The sequence below is a fragment of the Cetorhinus maximus genome, chromosome 3, assembly GCF_964194155.1.
Source record: "Cetorhinus maximus chromosome 3, sCetMax3.hap1.1, whole genome shotgun sequence".
In the NCBI taxonomy this organism is placed as follows: domain Eukaryota; kingdom Metazoa; phylum Chordata; class Chondrichthyes; order Lamniformes; family Cetorhinidae; genus Cetorhinus; species Cetorhinus maximus.
In genome coordinates this window covers 147,722,923-147,744,642 of record NC_135881.1, presented here as the reverse complement: position 1 = coordinate 147,744,642, position 21,720 = coordinate 147,722,923, and positions in this window count along the sequence as shown.

Here is a 21,720-nt window from a genome sequence, read left to right as displayed (position 1 = left end):
GTTCATATTTTCTTGTGACATTGTAATTCACTTGATTGTCTTGCCCAGAGGCCTTGCCCTCCCCATAGTGTTGCTGTGATTCAAATTTATTAGTAAGGGTAACTTACTGTGGGTGTTCCTATTCTAGCCTGTCCTTCTTCACTTTCCCTGGCCTATAGATAAGTACCACTCCTTTCTCTATCAGTGCCAGCTCTGTTTCTCACAGTTCAGGGAGAACCCTCTGAAACACTTTTCTCCTGAAGTCTCTCTTCCTCCCTGATATGTCAGTTTGTCTCCAACTCCACCGCGAGTTCTGAACAACCGCAGTTGGAGACACTATCCAGGGATGTGTATGCCTGAGTTAACGTCTGCTATTTGAAACTCCCGCATCCTTCAGAGACTGCACATCACAGCCCCTTTCTGTGCTGCCATAAATACCAGTTAATTTATAGATAGACTTATATTCTTATTTAATTAAAATATTCTACTATTTTCCCCTCTGTTCCAAATTCATAATAGTCTGTGGGCATCGCTGGCAAGGCTAGCATTTGTTGCACATTCCTAATAGCCCTTGAACTGAGAGGCTTGCCAGGCTTTCTCAGAGGGCAGCTAAGAGTCAACCACACTGCTGTGGGTCAGGAGTCACATGTAGACCAGAAAAGGTAATGATGACAGATTTCCCTCCATAAAGGACATTAGTGAAGCAGATTAGTTTTTAATAACAATCAATGATAGTTTCATGGCCACCATTACTGAGACTAACTTTATAAATCCAGATTTTATTAACTGAATTTAAATTCCACCAGCTGCCAAGGTTGAACCCATGTCCCCAGAGCATTAGCCTGGGCCTCTGGGTTACTGTCATTAGTACTATGCCACCAAACTAATTTGCTCTCACAATCTCTTGTTTCATACTTAGGTCAAAACCAACTTCAGCTCTTTGGTCAGTCGATTTACACTGTTGATTAATTAAAATCTAGCCTGTGAGTACCTGCTACCTGCCAATTCAAATCATTTGCACAATTGTAAAACTCAGTTAAAGAAATAATGCACCCTCAAGTAGCTGTGAACTATTCACCAATGAATTCCCATTCCTACTATTATTGTTTTCATTCTGTTCTCATCTCACTCTGTCATGTGTCTGCCCTCAGTAAGTCCAAATTTAAAGTAAACCCTGCACCCAAGTACAAAACGTCCACAGATTATCAGGACATATTACAACTGGAGAGCAGGTAATTTTCCAACTCATCACTAAACTATTCTCCAACTTATTGCACATATCTAGTGCATGCATTTGAAGTTTCCTTGCTCTTCTTTAATCTAAATATACCTAGCTCAGTCTTCAGGCTGCTCTTAAAATTCCTTATATCCCTGAGAGAGCACCTTCATCCAGGCAAATTGGGAACATGCTCGAGGAATGAACAGAGAACACTATTCAATTGAATTTAGGTACTGTTTTTATCATGTGCGATCTGATGATGGTCCATGTCCTCGATTTTGGCAGAATAACACTTCACTAGAATGAAAGCAGAAACAGCTTGCAATTCCATGGTGCCTTCACCATCTCAGGAAATGCTTTTGGATTGTAGTCCCTATTGTAACGTATGTAAACATAGCAGCTAAAATGCACACAGCAAAATCCCACAAGTAACAATGAGATGAATGACCAAATAATCTGTTTTAGTTTGTCGAGGGCTGAATATTGGCCAGGACAACTCTACCTGCTCCTTTTGAAATAGTGCCATGGAACCTTTTGCATCCATCTGTGAGGCAAACTGGGCCTTAGTTTAACATCTCATCAGAAAGATGGGACTTCCCATAGTGCAGCACTCCATTCAGTACCACATTACAATGTCAGGCTAGGTTATCTATTTAAGTATCTGGAGTGAGTGCTACCACTGAGCCAAGGCTGACACTAAACTTTGAAATATATTTTAGCTCCTAATGTCAATAGTATTGTAAACAAGTATAATTAACATTTGTTTATATGCAATAATTCTTTTAAATAATAAAATAATAATACTAACAGTAATGGAAAATATATTTTATAGTAGTTACTGAGCTTATCTGACTTGTTGAGTAGCCAAAACTAATAAATTCTTCATAGCTCATGTTAAACCATAATGAAAGTAATACCCGTACATTGCAGTTGTTTTTATAATCACCTACAGAAGCTATCTGGACAGCTTTCATTTTCCAAAGGCCTTAGACAAACTCCCAGTTTGAATATCAGGGTTGATAAATTCCTTAACAGAAGTGGTCAAAGCCAAACAGATGTAAATGCCTAAATGTTCATTTTTTAAAAACATCCAATTAGACATAGCTTGAGCAAATCCCACTAGATGTTTATATTTGAATTGATTGGTGTGGTCCCTCCTTCTTATGCCAATTGCAAATCAACCAACTAACTGTAACAATTGCAGCACGTAGGTCATAGTTTCCCTGAGCAAAGCTCATTTTAATCCCTCATGCACTGTGACAGCGTTAACACCAACCCCATCAATATACAAAAATACCTAATGTCTGTTGCACACCACATCTGCCCAGTTAGCTATTAGAATGCCATGGTAATAAATGAACCAATTGGATTGCCAGGGAATTCGGTGCAAATGTTCCCTCAATCTTCACATTAAGAATATATTCTGGGAAATTGCAGTTTTCTTTTTAATCTCCAGCTGAAGCATATTGTCAGGGACTAAGATATGCTCATTGCCACTTCTAAAATTTTAAAACTGAACAAAAACCTTTAAAATGGCTGAAAATGTGTCTGTCTGTGACCCCAGAACAAAAAACAAACTTGGCAGTTTTAGGAAAGCCCACCCCTCAGGTGGAATTTTCCATTCCAGGACCAAGTCCTGTGGCAGGGATGGGAATGGGGAATGTTTGCCACCGCAGAGGATGCTTGGAATTCACGCCGTGCCTTGCAAGCTTGACCTCATTAATTATGCCATTGGAGGCTTCCCGATGTATCACCTAGCGGGCAGGCTGGATGTCATGTGCCCCAGTGTCATATTTGGGTGCCATTTTTAAAAGGCATCTGGATGGCAACGTACACAACATTGAGGGAGCAGATGACCTGAAGAGGACAGGAAGCTCCGGCATCCAAAGTCTTCGATGCCTCCCTGGGAGTCCTGCTCAACCAAGTGGAGGCCAGGAGGGACGTCCTCTATACAGAGGATGGGAGGAGGAGGCCGAGGAGGGAGATGAACCCGGCGCAGGAGGAAGTGTCCAGGGCAGTCAATGCCCAAGGTATGCACAGGAGGAGTGCCCTGCAGTACAGAAAGTGGATGAATGACCTCATCCATTCCACCAGGGTAAGTGACCCTCAACTGCTCACACTTACCTCACTGAATAGTAGAGGGGACATGGGCCTCAGTGGCAACATGATAAGGCAATGCCTCATAGCCCTGCTGCAGTCCATCTACTCTGCAGTGGAGAAGCCAATGTGGGTCCCTGGCCCTTCCACACAGAGACCTCACATGCATCCTGGGAGTGGGGGTGGGGTACGCTTGGGGAAGGGGGTTAGGCTTTGAGATCACCAGCAAGCACCATGAATGTCATGCCTCTGTATCTGAAATCCAATTGGTCTCAACCCCATCTTCTCTCCTTATGCAGGAGAAGTTAATCCACAATAGAAAAGAGGAGAAGACGGGAGGGAGCTGGCCACACTTCAAAGACCTCACCGACTTCGAGGAGTGGGCAGCCCAGCTGGCAGAGGTGTTCCTCCATGTTGGAGGCATCTCATTCAGTCACCTGCTCTCTCCTCTCTCACTTACAGGTGCCAGCAGGAAGAGGGCAAGGCCCAAAACAGGCAAAGCCCTGTCTAGCACTCAGACAAGCCCAGAGAGGATCAAGGACATTGCGGAGGAAAAAAGTGCACCTGTAGAGGCATCACAGCAGTCACCTGCAACCGCCACCAGCCCAGAGACACACACGTCGGTGGGTACTAGGTCTAGTTTCGGAAGGGTCTCACATTCTGGTGGTCACTGTGTCTGCAGCAGCAGGAGGCAGGGTCAGCCAAGCTCACTGGGACTTGGAGGAGTGCTCGAGAAGAGACATCTGTGAGGTTCAAGTCGGATGGGGTGCCTCTGAAATCAGTCGCCCACAAGATGCTGGAGGTGGCGAAGGCCCTCAACAGCACGTGAGGTGGAGGTGTCCGTCCGCATGCTGGCGGATGAAGTGGTGCCAACCTGTGCATGCACTGAGGTCTCCATGGGGAGGGAAGCGGACTCCATGGGGAACCTGGTCCAGTGGATTCTGCCAGAGATGCGCGCAGACCTGCACTCTATCACTGTCGCCAAGGGTGAGCTTTCACAGTGGCTGCACGAAAGGGGATGGGGCACCTTGACATCCCTCCAGGCTCCCCTTCAAGGAGTCAGGCAGGGGCCCTCAGGCACCCAGAGGTAGGAGGAGGAGCAGCAGTTGGATATCCCCTGGTACCCCCACTCAGGGTTCTCTGAGGGTGTCCAACCCTTCTGAATCCCACATTGCTTGTGACCCCTTCGGCCTTGTCCTCTGTGACCGCAGAGGGAGCAGCTGCCCCATAGGAGGACAGCCAAAGTAAGCCAGAGCCCTCCAGGTCTCAGGTCTCTAGAGGATGGCCTTCCATGGAAAGAGGGCAAACTGGTCAGCAGGCTGCCTCCACCCATGCTGCAAATGTCGGGGGTGCATTTAGAAGGGGTGATAGAGAAAGAAAAATTAAGAAGTTTTGAGTTCACATGTGGTTGCACAGGTGCACTATGTTGGTTACACATTCAAACTTTTATAATATAGGTCACTTACACTTTAATCATGTCTGATGTGGTTTATTTGTGGTAGCCCTTAAGCCTGTGCACGGTTCCGCCCCACACCCCCCACCCGCACCATCTTCTGAGGGACACCCCATGTCCCCCAGAATCTTGCATGTGCAAGGAGGCAAAGGTATTTGCCAAGGCATTTGCGACTCATGTGCATGAAATCTCCCACGCATGCTGAGCCTTTGCCTTTCACACTTTCATCTGTCCCAAGGCCCTCACATTATAAGTACCACATGCTGGGGTTCCTCTTCAGTTGTCTAGTTGAGCTGACCTACAACTCCACCTACCCACGATGACCTAATTCCTATGCAGCATCTTGAATCTTCACCAGGAAGCTCTGCAGAGTTGTGAGCAGCCATGGTGCAAGTAACATTCCAAGTTGAGTCAAATACCTTTACTCCTTGGCCCATCACCCACACCCTCCCACCCCATAACCATTGACCCTCCCCAGGAATCAATTTTGGCCTCCCCACACTTATCCTTGAACCCTCGCCCATTATCCTCTGTCCTGTGAAGGTCAGTGTTGAAGTCCCCTACCTTCCTGAAGAGCCCAACCCCATCACGGTTGATATATGCCCCCTCATTCATCCGACCCCCAGAATCGGTTTCTCATTCCCTGTCCCTTGCAACAACCCTTAGTGCCCCTTCACCCAACATCACCGAACCCTCACCCTCCCATCCTACTGGCTCCCACTTCCCCCTTTAACCCTCACCATCCCTTCCTATCACCGATTCCCTGAGTTTTTCACCCAGGACTCATCTTTTGACAGTACAGAATGCTCCCTCTGAACCACTTTCCCCTCTTCCCCCTCATGTCTGTTCACAATGCACCCCCGTCTGCACTCCAGCATAACCCTTCCCACCCTCCCACTCCATGCCACCTCACCGATTCCATGACCCCCACAGCATCTCTCTCTTTCCCCTGCTACTGCCAACCTCCTCCACACCTCTCTAGGCCTCCACACCTACTCAACCTATGCATTCCTCTCCTCCTTGTCTAATCCCCCCCTCTGCACAGACCATTGCCATCCAACAATACCTCCTGCAGCTGTTCACCTGCAACTTGAATATCGAACTCCTGGAAGAAGCTGCTGCAAGAAGATCAGCCCCCTGGAAGCTGCTTCACCAAGGAGAGCCATGTGGTTGAAGCTCCACCCACCTACTGCTGCATGTGGTTTCTCAGGGTCCAGTCGCTGGATGCCGCCATCTTCCATCCTGATCTCCGCAAGCTGTCCCTTAAGATAAGTGCTGACATTTACAAGGCACATTGGCCCAGATGTGTTCTGGATTTCCAGCCGGTAGCACAGACTATTGGGTGGGAAGGCCCATTTAGGCCTTCATCTGTATCCAATTAGCAGGATGTAAATTGGTTTCATACCAGCCTCTGGCAGGAATGGCGACCTGCCTTGGCAAATGGGAACACAAGTTCCCACTGTTATTTTTCAGCTCCTGAATTTAAAGTGCAGCTGTGCTCAGTGCTTCTAGCCCAGAACTGCAGCGAAGAAGACATGGCCCATAAAGGCAAGAAGATCACACTCCCCAGGTGACTTTTGGATGCTGTGGAGGCCCGCTGTGATGTCCTCTACCCCCTGGCCGCAGGAGGGGCAGCAACATTACTACTCCGGCTTGGTAGGCGATGGCATTGGTGGTCAGTGCACAGAAGAGGTTGGCCATCCAGTGCAAACAGAGGATGAATGATCTCATCCATGCAGCCAGGATATGACAACCAAGTCACACACTCAAGCCCATCAGACATTCACTGGCATCTCACTCACAACAGTGGTTCAAGAAGACAGCTCACCACCACCTTCTCAAGGGCAACTAGGAATGGGCAATAAATGCTGGCCTAGCCAGCGAAGCCTACATCCTGTGAACGAATAACAAAAAAAGCTCAAGGGGCATCACTACCCATTCTCACACACAAACCCTCACATGTCCATCTGGCCTCATCTCCTCTGGAGACTGCCCCCTCAGCCCTCACCATCTTGAGGCCACTTGCACAGACCAACTTGTGCCCCCACACACACCTTGGGATACCTTATGTCCCCAGTACAGATCTCATCCTGGACCCTCTTCCCTTGCCTGAGGTCACTTCTCCCCCTTCGCCAAGCAAGACTTTGCCCTGCAGCCATTGAAAAGTCACCCACGTATGGCTGATCTGATAGGTAGACACCTACCCGTGAGCCCCCCTAAAAGTGATGTGGTGCTGTCTGCAAAGCCTGGCGCTGATGACTGCGAGCGCTGCCCGAAGCAAGATAGGCAAACAAACCTTGAAGTCCCGAGCGAAGTGCAGCCCGTCAGGTGCACTTTGCTTATGTGCTATTGTGAAACACATTGGTGTGATGTGGGCGGACAACCTGGGGAGAGGGATGAGTCCGGTGGGCTGGCTTTATAACGATATGCTGATGTTTTACAATGAGGTTCCCGACGTCCGATGGCAGGAAACGCGGCCCGCCATCAGCAGGCTGAACGGACAATTGAAAACTGGTTTCACACCATCATGAAACCGATTGCGCCATATTGTCCGCATACACAAACGAACACGCCCGATGCTAGCCGACATGGAAAATCTTGGCTGGAGAAATGCTGTTGGGTGAAGAAGCAGGGAAGCCACAGATGTGAGAGAGTTGGTTTTCTGTTTGTAAAGATGAAGTCAGAACTGACAGGACTTTTGGAGATTTAAAAACCAAGGTGTTGCCAGAGTGAACCTTGTGGCTGGATGTCAGTTTGAGAATACTCAGAGAACTGGGTGAAGGGACATTCAAAGGACACTGGAAGACTCACCCTGGTATAGCAGGGAGAAGGGAGCCTGCTGGAAAGCCAGGAGGAACGTGGGACTTAATCACAAGGCTAAATATCTGCTGAGAGTGTGGCGTACCTTAGAAACGGTTCGTAAAGTATTTTCAGTTGAGTTAATTAGTTAATGGGGTGGTATCTTTTCTATAGTTTGGTATATTAGTTGCCTTTAAAGTAATATTTAGTCAAAATTAATTTTAGTTTGCTGCCTGCACTCAAAACCTTACAACGTGAAATCTTGTCCTTCAATTCTTACTGTCGGTTGCTGAAAAATTCATATTTCCTTTTGAAAGTTATCAGTCTCTACATGGATCGTAATAGCATTAAATTACAAAATACCTATGTGGTAAAGTGGAGTGCTATGTACCTTTAAGAGAATGCAGTTAATTGACCGTGTGACTGTATTGACCAATCGCTACACAGCACGGGGTACTTGGGTAACTGGAAGTCTAAAGCTGGAGGTGTTTGAAGAAGGACATATGGTGTTGGTGCTCTGTTCTTAGTTCCAATAAACCACCTGTGTTTGTTCAGTTAATTGGTCTCTTTGCCTATATTGTTTCAAGCATCAACTAATGTGTTAATATCAAGGGCACAGCTAGCGTTTGCCAGACAAAGCAAACCTGATAACCAAAAACATATAAACCTGCTTCTATATAATGAATGTGGAAAACCTTGCAGAAGCTGCTAGAGACAGACAACCTCTGGATTTTACAGGAAAAGTTAGTGCCGTAACTTGTCAGGGGGGGAAGATATCAAGGTTCCGACTGCAGAGAAGGAGGTGCTGCAAGGCTAAGATTGGAGTATATAGAAAAAAAGTTACAAGAAAAGTACAAGAACAGAATGAGAAAAGTCATCATATAGTTGGACGTAAACCAGGAAATACAGGGACAAAATATTTGACAGCGGAGCCAAACATGAGGAATCATGGAAAATTATTGATATCACTTTGCTTTTCTGAAAGTTTGGAGAGGCATCTGCTCTTCCTTGCCTCCGTGTGTTTTCCTCCAGCATTACTTGCTCTTTGTGTAGTTCTACCCGCATTCTTCCATCCTGGTCAGCTTTATGATCTCCTATTATCTCCTTCTGAAACAACCACAGTCAATATTCCTGCATTCGACATCCCCAATTATACAAGTATGTTGTAAGTATATCAATATCAATAAGTATCTCAATCTGACCTTACTCTTCAGGTTTTAAGACTATATTACATTTCCTCCCTGTAAATAAACTTGTACAACTAACCATATTGCATTAGCAGGAAGAATCTGGGATCTGTAGGGAGAGTGGATTAAGTGTTCATTTATAGCACTAACGTGTTCTTTGGAGCAACAGAATATTTTACGTATTCTTTTTGATTCTGAGGAAATCGGTTATGAGGAATTCATGGCTTCAGATTGGATTCATATCAGCTACAACTACCATAAAACTCTGGAATAATATTGAAATAAAATAATAAAAGACTGCCAGCATCCAGTAAACATATTTGGTTTAAAAAAATGTGTTATGTGGGGATACACAAAAATAATGCACTCACAGTCCTGACCTGCATAACTCACTTGCACTGTCACTGCTTATGTATTACAAGGTCACAACGGCTCATGGAATATTTTCCATTTCCTGCTGTGACACAAGGGATACCCCCCCTGGCTTTTGAAACTATCCCATAAGGCTCAAATTCTCTCACTAATAGGGTTTTAGATCATATACATGACAAGTGGTGTTTAGTGAGAGTCCATGCAGACATACAGAGTTTTATATTTTGGCAACTGATGCTGGGAGGCTCCAGATGAATCATCTGTGGGTTTATGGGTGGCAATTAGGCAACAGATACCTCTGTGTGATCACATCATCCTCCAAAATCTTCAGTGTTTGGCTGAACAAACATAACCATTATTTTCCCATTAATTAAGACCAATTTGTTGTCATAACAGTTTGTCATAATCAATTATTGTAAAAATGTATAGGATTGTAGTCGCTCTTTCCTATTCTTGGCAGCTTGAATTCTTAAAGGAGTAAAATCATGAATGATATCACATATTCTTTCTTCTATTTTGACTTATGCTATCATTTTCCATATGTTCATAAGATCATTGATGCCCTTATAATGGTTGTAGCTACATGTGATATGCTTGGAAATATGACAGATGAAGATTTGAAGTGAATTTGAAAGGATGTAAATCACCCAATGGACTCACAATGTTTATGGCAGCTGTAGTTTGCATGGATTTTCAAGAGTTGATTCACTATGACAAAATGTATTTTTCAACATCAGTACCATTGACAGGAAAGTGAAACTTTGAAACAGCTAAGCCTGTATTCACTGGAGTTTAGATGAATGAGAGGGGATCTCATTGAAACATACAAAGTTCTGACAGGGCTGGACAGATTGGATGCAGGGATGATGTTTCCTCTGGCTGGGGGGTCTAGAACAAGAATTCGCAATCTCAGGATATGGGGTAGGCCATTTAGGATTGAGATGAGAAGCAACTTCTTCACTCAGACAGTGGTAAACCTGTGGAATTCTCTACCACAGAGGGTTGTAGTGGCCAAGTCACTGAATATATTTAAGAATGAAATAGATAGATTTCTAGACTCAAAAGGCTTCAAGGGGTATGGGGAGAGAATGGGAGTATGGCATTGAGATAAGGGATCAGCCATGATCATATTGAATGGCAGAGCAGGCTTGAAGGGCCAAATGACCTACTCCTGCGCCTATTTTCTATGGGCAGAATTTTGTGCTTGATGTGCGGTGACGTCGGGCGAGCGTCCCGAAGTCACCCCGCGCCATCGCGATATTTCACTGGGTGGGCGTGCGATGAAGTTCAATGCACGCCCGCCATTAATTGACGGATTAGTTAAGGCCCTTAATTCGTCAATCGATGCCGATTTTCAGGCACCCGTGCGATCTTTGGGTCGGCACATGGGTGCAACGGGCAGGCGGGTAAGAGACTTTTTAATAAAACTCATCCACGGGTGGGATAAGAAGGCTCAGTGGGGTTGTCAATCTGGTCTGCGAGTATTTATTGCAGAAAGTTTTTTAAACTTGCCTGTGTGATCTGCAGCAGTTCAGAACGAATTCCAACAGCTGAACCTTCAGGTCAGCACTCTGCAGTCAGTAATCTTTAGCAGGCCTGCAGCCTTCCGGAGGCCTCCCTTTAACCTGGGTATGGGTTCTGACATCTCCATGGAGGCAGCTCCTCTGAGGAGGAAGGGAGGGCTAGAATAAGGAAGAGGCCAGGAGTGCACAATTAGCCTCCAGGGAAGCCACCTTTGGGAGGAGAGGTGCAGGCACAAGAGGCGCAGGGCCAAGATGTAGTCCAAGGCGGAAGGGGCCACAGAAGACGGCACTATCCTGCTGCCAGGGTATACAGGCGGCATTGAGGTGCAGTGCTGAAGGATGTTCTGACTATCAAGGGAGACAGTCAACTACATCTGTCAGATGATTGGCCCTGAGATCTCCCCTAACTGTGTGGGTGGACACCCCATGCCAGCGGCTCTGAAGGTCACAGTTGCCCTCAACTTCTGTGCGTCTGGCTCCTTCCAGGGGTCATCGGGTTACCTTTGCGGTGTTTCCCAATCAGCTGTGCACACTTGTATCAAGAAGGTTACAGACGCTCTACTCAGGAGTGCGTTGACCTTCATCTACTTCCACTGGAACCAGACAAACCAGACACAGCGAGCCAGAGGCATTGCTGGCATCCCCCGCGTCCAGGGTGCTACAGACTACACAAATGTGGCCATCAAGGCACCAGTGGGTGAGCCCGGTGCCTTCATCAACAGGAAGGGCTTCCACTCCATGAACGTGCAGATAGTGTGTGAACACAGGATGCTGATTCTACAAGTCTGTGCAAGGTACCCAGGCAGCTCCCACGATGCCTACATCCTCAGACATTCCCAGGTGCTGGGGCTCTTCAATGCTCTGGTTCGGCTTGATGGATGGCTGCTGGGAGAGATAGGGAGTGCAGATGGCGCCAGCAGTCAGAGGACTGCAGGGGACCAGGCACAGGCTGAGTCGGTGCCTGATGATGTGCCCCTGGAGTTGTCCGAGATGCAGCAGCTGCAGGAAATGCAGACAGGTGTGCAGGAGCATCTGGAAGTGATACATGAGACTATGCTTCACTTGGTGTCCGTGGTGGAGGGATCCACGCGGAGCATCAGTGATGCAATGAGCCTCATGGCAGAGCATCATGCTTCCTCCGTGGAGAGAGTGGCAACTCTCATGAACGGGGGCTTCCAGGTGAACCAGCAGCTTCTCCTGGGGTTACGCTCGGACCTGCAAGTCCTCACAGCACCAGTGGCCACAGCTGGTCATTGCCAATGTCCGAGATGGTGTGGGCTTCAAGCTTCCCAGCTCCCTAGCAGGGAGGTCTGGTGCGAGCTCACGTCGGTGGAATAGCTGCCTGTCGTATCTGCGGGATCCTCTCAAGGCGCTCTGGATGAGGGCAACAGCTGCTCCGCTGCCTGGGTACCTGGCACAGACTTGTAGAATCAGCATCCTGTGGTCACACACTATCTGCACGTTCATAGAGTGGAAGCCCTTCCTGTTGACGAAGGCACCGGGCTCACCTGCTGGTGCCTTGATGGCCACATGTGTACAGTCTATTGCACCCTGGATGCGGGGGAAGCCAGCAATGGCAGCGAAGCCTCTGGCTCGCTCTGTCTGGCTTGCCTGGTCCCAGCAGAAGTGGATGAAGGTCAATGCATGCCTGAACAGAGTGTCTGTAACCTGCTTGACACGTGTGGACAGCTGATTGTGAAACACCGCAAAGATCGCCCACCGACCCCTGGAAGGAGCCAGAGGCATAGAAGTTGAGGGCAGCTGTGACCTTCAGAGCCACTAGCATGGAGTGTCCACCCACACAGTTAGGGGAGATCTCAGGCCCAATCATCTGACAGATATAGTTGACTGTCTCCCTTGAGAGATGGAGCCTCCTTTGGCACCGCACCTCAGACATATTGAGGTAGCTGCTTTGCCGCCTGTATACCCTGCGAGCAGGATAGTGGCATCTTCTGCGGCCCCTTCTGCCTTGGACTACCTCTTGGCCCTGCACCCCTTATGCCTGCGCCTGACCTCCCAAAGGTGGCTCCACTGGAGGCTGAATGTGCACTCGTGGCCTCCTCCCCCTTCTAGCCCTCCCTTCCTCCTCAGAGGAGGTGCCTCCAGTGGAGAGCGCAGCTCCCATTCCCAGGCTAAGGGGCTTCCTGAAACCTGCAGGCCCAAAAAAGATGCCTCACTGCAGAGTGCTGACCTGAAGGTTGTGAGTCCAGACAAAGCAGCTGGTATGCGTTTTGAAGTATTGCAGATCACACAGGCAAGTATCAGTAACTTTGAAAAATCAATATTTGACAGAGCAGACTTGTGACCCCACTGAGCCCTCTTATCCCGTCCATGGATGAGGTTTATGCAAATGTGTCCAACCCACCTGCCCGTTGCACAGGCGCCGAAAAATTGCGGTCGATTGGTGCCTCAGGGGCCTTATGTGGCCTGTTAATTAATGGCGGGCACGCATCGGAGATCACCGTGCGCCCATTCTGCCCTTTATGTCAAATCTTTATAAAGTTAATGGAAAGTGGTCAATTCTCAGCTATGCTCTCCAAAGCATATGAACATCTGAAATAGGAGCAGAAGTGGGCCATTCGGCCCTCGAGCCTGCTCCGCCATTCAATAAATTTATGGCTGATCTGTTTGTGTTTCGAATTCCACATTCCCATCTACCCCCGATAACCTTTGATTCCCTTGCCTACCTCAGCGTTAAAAATATTGAATGACCCCGCCTCCACCACCTTCTGAGGCAGAGAGTTCCAAAGTTGTACAACCCTCTGAGAGAAAAAAATTCTCCTTATTTATTGTCCTAAAAGGGCAAGCCCTAATTTTGAAACAGGCCCCCTTAGTTCTGAATTCACCCATAGGAGGAAACATCCTTTCCACATCCACCTTGTCAATGCCGTTCAGGATCTTCAATCAAGTCACCCCTCACTCCTCTAAACTCCAACGGAAACAAGCCCAGTCTGTCTAACCTTTCCTCATAAGACAGCCCACTCATTCCAGGCATCAATCTGGCAAACATCATCTGAACCGCCTCCAATGCATTTACATCCTTCATTAAATAAGGAGACCAAAACTGCGCACAGTATTTGAGATATGGTCTCACCAATGCTCTGCATAACTGAAGCATTACACCCTTACTTTTATTTTCAATCCCTCTTGTAATAAAGGAACGCATTCCATTAACTTTCTTAATTACCAGTTGTACCTGCGCACTAACTTTTTGTGACTCATACATGAGAATAACTAGATCGCTCTGCACCTCAGAATTTTACAGCTGTCCTCTGTTTATGTAATACTCTGTTTCTTTATTCTTCCTGCTAAAGTGAGCAACGTCACATTTTCCCACATTATACTCCTTCTGCCAGGTTTTTGCCCCCTCACTCAAGCTATCTATATCCATCTGCAACGTCCTTATGTCCTCATCATGACATACTTTCCTACCTATCTTTGTGTCATCTGGAAATTTAGCCTTCACTCCCCTCATCTAAGTCATTGATATAAATTGTAAAAGGTTGAGGCCCTATCCAACACAGACCCCTGCGGGCCTCCACTTGTCACATCCTGGAATGAAAATACCCATTTATGCATTCTCTCTGTTTTCTGCCAGCTAGCCAATCTTCTATCCAAGTTAATATGTTACCCCCTACACCATGAGCTTCTATTTTCCACAATTAGCTTTGATGTGGTACCTTATCAAATGCCTTCTTGAAATCCAAGTGCAGCACATCTACAGACTCCCCTTTATCCACAGCGCATATTACTCCTTCAAAGAATTCTAATAAATTGGCTAAATGTGGTTTCCCTTTCACAAAAACATGCTGACTCTTCCAGATTACTTTATGTTTTCCTAAGTGCCCAGCCATAAGCTCCTTAATGATCGTTTCTAATAGCTTCCCCATGGCAGACATTAAACTAACTGGCTTATAGTTTACTGTTTTCCCTCCTGTATTGAATAGATACGGTTATATTTGCTTCTTTCCGAAATGAAAGAGCCATTCCAGAATCTAGGGAATTTTGGAAAATTAACACCAACTCATCTACCAGCTCATAAGCCAACTCTTTTAAGGGGCGAACTTTCTCCCCATCAGGCGGGCCGGTCGGGAACGGGTGCAGACCCGATCATTGCCCACGATCGGCTGCGCGCTGCCGTTTTATGTGGGCAGGCCAATTAAGGCCCGCCCAGCGTGACGCACACCCGGAAGCGCTCAGTCCTACAGAAATCTCCCTGAGGCACGGAGCTGCCTCAGGGAGATTAATTTGATTATGAAAATTGAAAAAAAAATAATTCAGACATGTCCCCTCATGTGACAGTGTCACATGCGCTGGGACATGTCTATGAAATTTAATTAAAAATTTTATTTAAGTTTTAAACCCTGCATGAAACCTCATCCCGCCTGTGGATGAAGTTCGCAAAATGCGAAGGCCGCCTGGGCTCTTCGCCTGCCCACCAACTTGAAGGTTGGACGGGCAGCCCTAACAACTATTTTAATTAGGTAATTAATGGCCTTAACAGGCCTTTGACAGCTCAGCAGGCACGCAGCCGACTCCGGTGCGCACGCGCCGAACTGAAGATCAAAATGACGCGCAGTGACGTTGGTATGCATGCCCGATGTCACCGCGCATCATTTTACGCATCGGCGTGCGGGGCCTGACCCCACACGCCAAACAGAAGATTCTGGCCTAAGATCCTAGGATGAAGTCCATCTGGACCCTGAGACTTGTCAGCCCGCAGCTCCATCAGTTTGCTCAGTACTGCTTCCCTAGTGATTGTAATTTCACCAAGTTCCTCTCTCCCCTCCACCTCCTGATTTACAGCTATTACTGGAATGTTTTTTGTTTCATCTATAGTGAAGACAGAAGCAAAATATTTGTTCATTTCATCCTCCATTTACTTACTTTCTATTATTAATTCCCCTTGCCACTCTCTAGAGGAGCAACACTCACTTTACCTACTCTTTTCCTGTTTAAATTCCCACAGAAACTCTTGCTATCCATTTTTACATTTGTTGCTAACTTCGTCGCATACTCTAATTTCTTTCTCTGAATAACCTTTCAGTCATTTTCTGCCACTATTTATATTCTGACCAATCATCTGACCTGCCACGCATCTTTGCGCAGTTATATTCTTTTTACTTAAGTTTGATGCTCTCCATAACTTCTTTAGTTAACCACAGATTGTGGGTCCTCCCTTTAGAATTTTTATTTTCAATCTGTAACCTCATGGCCTGGCATATTCCCCACTCTACCATTACTACCAGGCAGGGGATCAACCCTGGTTCAAAAGTGCAGGAGGGCATGCCAGGAGCAGCACCAGGCACACCTAAAAATGAGGTGTCAACCTGGTGAAGTTACAATACAGGACTACTTGCAAGCCAAACACCATAAGCATCAAGTGATATACAGAGCTAACTGACTGCACAACCAATGGATCAGATCTAATCTCTGCAGTCCTGCCACATTCAGTCATGAATGATGGTGGACAACTAAACAACTCAATGGAAGAGGAGGATCCACAAATATCCCCATGCTCAAAGATGGAGGAGCCCAGCGCATTATTGCAAAAGATAAGGCTGAAGCATTTGCAACAATCTTCAGCCAGAAGTGTCAAGTGGATGATCCATCTCGGCCCCCTCTGGAGGTGCCCAGCATCACGGATGCCAGTCTTCAGCCAATTCAATTTGCTCTACGTGATATCAAGAAACGGCTGAAGGCACTGGACACTGCAAAGGCAATGGGCCCTGTCCAAATTCTGGTAATAGTACTGAAGACTTGTGCTCCAGAACTTGCTGCGCCCCTAGCCAAGCTGTTCCAGTACAGCTACAACACTAACACCTACCCAGCAACGTCGAAAATTGCCCAGGTATGTCCTGTACACAAAAAGCAGGACAAATCCGACCCAGCCAATCACTGCCCCATCAGCCTATTCTCGAGCATCAGTAAAGTGATGGAAGGGGACATTGACAGTGCTATCAAACGACATTTGCTTAGCAATAACCTGCTCACTGACACTCAGTTTGGGCTCTGCCAGGATCACTCACCTCCTGATCTCATTACAGCCTTGGTTCAAACATGGACAAAAGAGCTGAGCTCCTGAGGTGAGGTGAGAGTGACTGCCCTTGACATCAAGGCCACATTTAACTGAGTGTGACATCAAGGGGCCCTAGCAAAACTGGTGTTAATGGGAATCAGGAGGAAAACACTCTGCTGGTTGGAGTCATACCTAACACAAAGGAAGATGGTTGTGGTTGTTGGAGGTCGGTCACCTCAGCACCAGGACAACACTGCAAGAGTTCCTCAGGGTAGTGTCCTCAGCCCAACCATCTTTAGCTGCTTCATCAATGACCTGCCTTCCACAATAAGGTCAGAAATGGGGATGTTCACTGATGATTGCACAATGTTCAGCATCATTCACGACTCCTCAGATACTGAAGCAGTCCATGCCCAATCGCAGCAAGACCTGGACAATATCCAGGCTGGGGCTGACAAATAGTAAGTAACATTTATGCCACACAAGTGCCAGGCAATGTCCATCTCCGACAAGAGAGAATCTAACCATTGGCCCTTTACATTCAACAGCATTACCATTGCTTAATCCCCCACTACCAACATCTTGGGGATTACCATTGACCAGAAACTGAACTGGACTAGCCATATAAATACTGTGGCTACAAGACCAGGTCAGAAGCTAGGAATCCTGCAGTGAGTAACTCACCCCCTGACTCCCCAAAGTCTGTCCACTATCTACAAAACACAGGCAGGAGTGTGATGGAATACTCCCCACTTGCCTGGATGAGTGCAGCTCCAAAAACACTCAAGAACCTTGATACCATCCAGCCCGCTTGATTGGCACTCCATCCACAAACAATCCCTCCACCACTGACAAACAGTGGCAGCAGTGTGTGTCATGTACAAGATGCACTGCAGAAACTCACCAAGGCTCCATAGGCAGCACCTTCCAAACCCACAACGACTGCCATCTTTAAGGACAAGGACAGCAGATAGATGGGAACATTGCCACCTGCAACTTCCCCTCCAAGGCACATACCATCTTGACATGGAAATATATCACCATTCCTTCACTGTCGCTGGGTCAAAATCCTGGAACTCTCTCCCTAACAGCACGTGGGTTACCACCTGGGCTGCAGCGGTTCAAGAAGGCAGCTCACCACCAACTTCCCAAGGGCACTTAGGGATGAGTAATGAATGCTGGCCTAGCCAGCGATGCCCACATCTAGTAAATAAATTTTAAAAATGTCTGCCACTGCTTCTCTATTAAACTATCTCCTAGCCTAATATTCCAGTTCACTTCAGCTAGCTCAGTTTTCATGCCCACATAGTTGCCCTTATTTAGGATTAAAATACCAGTCTTAGACCCTCTCTTCTCCCTTTCATACTGAATGTAAAATATTGTGGTTGCTGCTACCTAGGGGTGCCTTTACCCTGAGGTCATTAATTAATCCTGTCACATAACAAAATACCAAGTCTAATATAAACTGCTCTCTGGTTGGTTCCAGAACATGCTGCTCTAAGAAACCATCCTGAAAGCATTCTATGAACTCCTCATCCAGGTTATAACTGCCAATCTGATTTTTCCAGTTTATATGTAGATTAAAGTCACCCATGATTATTGCCATCCCTCTATCACCAGCACCCAATATTTCTTCCTGTATACTTTTTCCTACATTGTGGTTACTGTTAGAGAACCTTTAGAGCACGCCCACTAGTGACTTCTTTCCTCTACTATTCCTCATCTCCACCCAAACTGATTCTACATCATGATCTCCTGAACCAAGGTCATCTCCAACCATTGCACCAATGCCATCCTTGAATAACAGTGCTACCCCTCCACCTTTACCTAGCTTTCTATTCCTCTTGAAGGTCAAATACCCCTCAATATTCAAGATCCAATCCTTGTCATACTGCAGCCACGTCTCAGTAATAGCTATCAGATCACATTTGTTTAGTTCAATGTGAGCTATCAATTTGTTCACTTTGTTATAAATGCTACACACATTCAGATGCAGAGCCTTTAGTTTTGTCTTTTTGTTATCTTTGTGACATCTACTCTTGATTCTTGGTGCATTCTTTGGTTTTTTCTCTCTGTCCGTTCCTGCCATTCTCCAACCCTCATTTCCATATTACTATTTTCCTCTCTTACCTTGTCTCTACTCTTTGATATGCCACAGCTTTCCACATTTGATCCCTTGTCCCGACCAATTAGTTTAAAACCATCTCTAATTTCCTAGTTATGCATTTCACAAGAACACTGGTCTCAGCATGGCTCAGGTATAGATTGTTCCAACGGTACAGACCCACTTTCCCCAGTACTGGTGCCAGTGTCCCACAAACCAGAACCCATTTCTCCCACAACAGTCTTTGAACCATGTGTTCATCTCTTTAATTTTATGTACCCTATGCCAATTTGTGCGTAGCTCAGGTAATAATCCAGAGATTATAACCTTTGAGGTTCTGCTTTTTAATTTAGTGCTTAGCTCCTCATACTATCTTTGCAGCACCTCTTTCCTAGTTCTACCTATGTTGTTGGTGCCTACACGGTCCACAACAACCGAATCCTCTCCCTTCCACTGTAAATTCCTCTCTAGCCCTGAGCAGATGTCCTGAACCCTGGCACCAGGCAGGCAACACAGCTGCCTGGACTCTTGCTCTTTGTGGCAGAGAACAGTGTCAATCCCCCTCACTACACTATCCTCCACTACCACCACATTCCTTTTTGCTCCCCTCACTTGAATGGCTTTCTGTACCACGGCGTCATGATCAGTTTTCTCATCAACCCTGTAACCCCCGTTCTCACCTAAACAAGCTGAGAGAACCTCAAACCTGCTGGACAATTGCAGAGGCTCACACTCCTGCACTCCCGCCCTCTGGGTCCCCTTACCTACCTCACTGACCAATGCAGAAGACTCTATCCTAAGCAGTGTGACTGCTTCCTGGTATAAAGCATCCAGGTAACTTTCCCCCTCCCTGATGTGTTGCAAGGTCTGCAGCTCAGCCTCCAGCTCAATGACTCTGAGCTGAAGTTCCTCGAGTTGCAAACAATTACTGCAGATGGATTTGCCCTGGGTCACAATGGTATCCAGGAGCTCCCACATGATGCAGCCTTGACACATCACCTGTTCTGCCATTCTTAATGTGTTTTAAATAATTACTTAATTATATTATCCCCTTACTTATGTTGCTTTTTTATATATTTTATTAACTTTCCCACCAATTTGTGTACTATTTTATACATTAGGGATAGAGTAGAAGTTACCCACTTACCAGATACTCACCAAAGAGCTAGCTCCTTTCCCTGTAGTAGAGCAAGAACCAATTCCTACAGAGTAAGAAAGATAGAAAAAAAAACACTCCTTCCTCCCTCTTCACCGTACTGCCCAACTAACCAAACTCAAGTCTGCACTCAGTTTTTTAATTATTAAAAATTAGATGCTGTGCGAGGAGCCTTCTCCACGTACATTAAAGCACATGTGTACAGAGTTGTCATGTCATCTAAGTTCAAATCATACTGAAATCCATTTGCAGTATAACAAGGATCTACCAAGCTCCATTCAGAGCTGAAAGATGCTATTCTCAGGTTGGTTGCTGCAGTAATTCCACTTTACTTATTTCCTCATCAAATCCCAGTTACACTTATTTATTTCCTTTTCAAATCTCAGTAACACATTGCTTAGTATTAGTAGTTGACACTGTGCATCTTCCAGCATCGAAAGAGTGGGTCCCTCTTTAAACTTGAATACTGTGTGCAGTTTTGGTCTCCTTATTTAAGGAAGGATGTAAATGCATTGGAGGCTGCTCAGAGGAGGTTTACTAGATAGATTCCTGGAATAAGTGGGTTGTCTTATGAGGAAAGATTGGACATACTGTTTTGACTGGAGTTTAGAAGAGTGAGGGGTGATTTGATTGAAGTATACAAGATCCTGAACGGCCTTGACAAGGTGGATGTCGAAAGGATGTTTCCTCTTGTGAGTGAGTCCAGAACTAGGGGGCACTGTTTTAAGATTATGGGTCGCCCTTTTAGGACAGTGATGAGAAGAAATTTTTTCTCTCAGGGTTGTGCTGTGCCTCAGAAGGCTGTGGAAGCGGGGTCATTGAATATTTTTAAGGCAGAAGTAGATAGATTCTTATTAGGCAAGGGAACCAAAGGTTATTGGGGGTAGATGGGAATGTGGAAATTGAAACACAAGATGATCAACCATGGTCTTATTGAATGGCAGAGCAGGCTCAAGGGGCTGAATGGTCTATTCCTGTCCCTATTTCTTCTGTTCTTATGTTCTGAATGGTTTCCAATAATATATTAAGCAGACAGACACAACCATTTCTAATTGTTAAGGGTCAGAATGGCAGCAAACTAATTTTTTGAATTTCAATTAACTATGTTTAGGTTTAAATAGGTTTTTAACACGAGATGAGGTTGATGAGCAGGTAAATGTGATTTATCACAATACAAGATCTTAAAAGGATGTTAGATAAAGGCATGAGAAAGTCAAGGAGCGGAATTTTATGGCCCCGTTTCGGCGAGGACGGGGCTGTAAAACGCGGCACGCCATTATAAATCCCATTGATGACAGCGGGAACGTAAAATCCCGCTGTCGTAAAATTCTGCCCAAGGAGTTAATTGCAATCAACCAGTAAATTATAGAGGAGGACTTTGTATCCGAAGACCACAGAAGCCCATGAAGAATAGTGGAAAAACTAGGTCTCTTGTCTGATACAAGATAGGTTAGAGCAGCACTGGTTCTGCTGAGTATCTTTATGTGCAGTGAAATCTAGCCCAACAAAGCGGACACTAATTGAAAGATTCAAATAACTTAACTATACAAGAGGCACTCTGAAACCATGGACGCTTACAAATTATGAACTTTGGATAGTCTTCAATGCACTCAGTCCTCTTACATCTTAAAACACAGGGAACAAGGGGCCGCATGAGATAGCAATGGGTTTTGTAAAATAAATTACTTTTGTAAAAAGGGAAGGTCTTTACCTGGTATTTGTAGAGGTGGAGAAACTGAGCAATCTCTAGGATTGAATGCTTGCTCAACTCTATCCCAGGGATAAGGCAGTTTCTCTGCTGTGGGTGCTGAG